The following is a 2,056-nucleotide window of genomic DNA, read 5'->3' on the forward strand; positions in this document are numbered from 1 at the left end:
GTGGAATTACTGATTTAAAGCTGAATTCTTTGTCAAATTTTTCAAAATAACATTGTGTGATGGGGGGATGTTCCAAGTGGGAAAGTGAGAGGGGGAAAAAGAAGGAGGAACTAATATTCCCTCCTAATTACAAGGCCAATCAGCTCGAAACTAAAGTTGAGCTCTCAGGCTCATCGATGATGTTATTTATCGCCCATCGATGATGTTATTTATCGCTGCTTTCATCAATAAGCGGCTTAAAACTCTAAATTTCCTCCTCTATTTGGGTGCCCGTGGGAGTCTGCGAATTCTGTGGGGAAAAAAAGGAAAACAATATATTTTGTGATTTTCAAGTGAACAATAGTATTAAAAATAATTCTGAGCGCATTCTGAATCATTTTATGGCCGTGCGATTTTAAAGTTGGCTTCATATTTCTGTTTACAGCCGTCTGAGTCGGTGGGTACTGTTTGAAGAAACTGTGGCATTACGGTACTTTACGAATTTAAATCGAATGCAGGGAAGTAGTGGGAAAATTGAGTCAGCTTATCTGTGGGACTGGTGGACTCCTAGGGAACCAGAGTTGAAAAGAACCTGTGCACAAAGCAATCCATTCAATGAGAAGAATGTAGGAAAAGATTTGGGGGAGGGTGAACTGCATAAATCCTATCTTTGTACCTAACAGTTTGTTCCCTTAGCAATAAGTGTAGTAGAAAATACAGAGTGAAAAGGTTTAAATTTCTGATTTGTGTAATTGGGTTAAAACACCAATTCAGGCCAAACTGCATTAATGACCACAATGCCAACCTTAGTTTTACAAGTGTTATCTGGCGACAGTGCACCAAACTAGGTGTTCCAGGATTGCTTGGGGCGGTTGTGAGCAAGTGTGAGGTCTGCCGTGAGTCGGCAAAGAACTAGGGCTATTAACACCGTTTTGCACGATATAATTATCTGAACAGACATTTTCTGTATTAGTGTTATTGATAAACAAAATGAAATAGACAAAAATCGGTTTGCTCTATTTATTGTTCTAATATGCATTTATTCAATTACTGTGAATATATACACACATAATATTAATCTATTTTTCTTTTTTCCTGTTACTTTCTTGTGAGAAAAAAATCTAAGACAAAAATCTACTACTTAAATCAAGTTTTCCTTTATCCTTGTTTCTGCTACATGAAAATTCGGTTTTATATATTTGCAGCAATATTATGGCTAGAGATTTTTTAAAATTGTAGTTGACATACAATATTATATTTGAAGAATTTTTATTTCTACGTTTCATTTAACATATACCACAGATATTTTCCCATTTTGCTAATCAGTTTTTATTCTCATTTCCAACTGTCTTATAGATGTCATATATAAGACATCCTCTTGCCTTATGCATTCCTCTTGAATCCTATCATGTACCCAATGCCATTTGTGGAGGTATGTAAGCCCACACATTTTTCTCCATAATAATGTAAACCTCTACAAAGATATACAGATACATATATGGACCCATATAAATAAATGTATATAATTTATATAAAATATCGTGAATTCGTCATTTGATTTTATAAAGGTGAGATCATACACGATATATATTTCTTGGTTACTATATTCTTTCTTGCTTAATTCACCAGGACAACCTACCAGGTCAGTAGCTACAGATCCAACTTGACTTTTCAATGGCAACAGAGTTATCCATAATATCGAATACACATTTATTCACCCTTCTTCCATTGATGGACGTTTAAATTGTTTCCAAATTTTTTTGTCATTACAAACAGCACCACAATACATATTCTCGTAGATTCCACATTAGGTTATTAGGACTAGGATTACTAGATCAAGGCATATGTATGTTTTTTGCTTTTAATATATAAGGCCATGTTACTTACTTTAAAAAGCTGTATATGAACCTCATTTGGATGGCGATTCAAACTATAAAATCAAGAAGTATGACATCTATAAGACAGTTGGAAATCTAAACACTAGATAGTTCATTAAATTAAGGAATTTTTGTTATTTCTAAGATGCGATAATAGTAGAGATGCACACTGAAATATTTATGAATGAAAAAATTTGCTT

Source organism: Pteropus vampyrus, unplaced genomic scaffold, assembly GCF_000151845.1.
Source record: "Pteropus vampyrus isolate Shadow unplaced genomic scaffold, Pvam_2.0 Scaffold90, whole genome shotgun sequence".
NCBI classification, from domain to species: domain Eukaryota; kingdom Metazoa; phylum Chordata; class Mammalia; order Chiroptera; family Pteropodidae; genus Pteropus; species Pteropus vampyrus.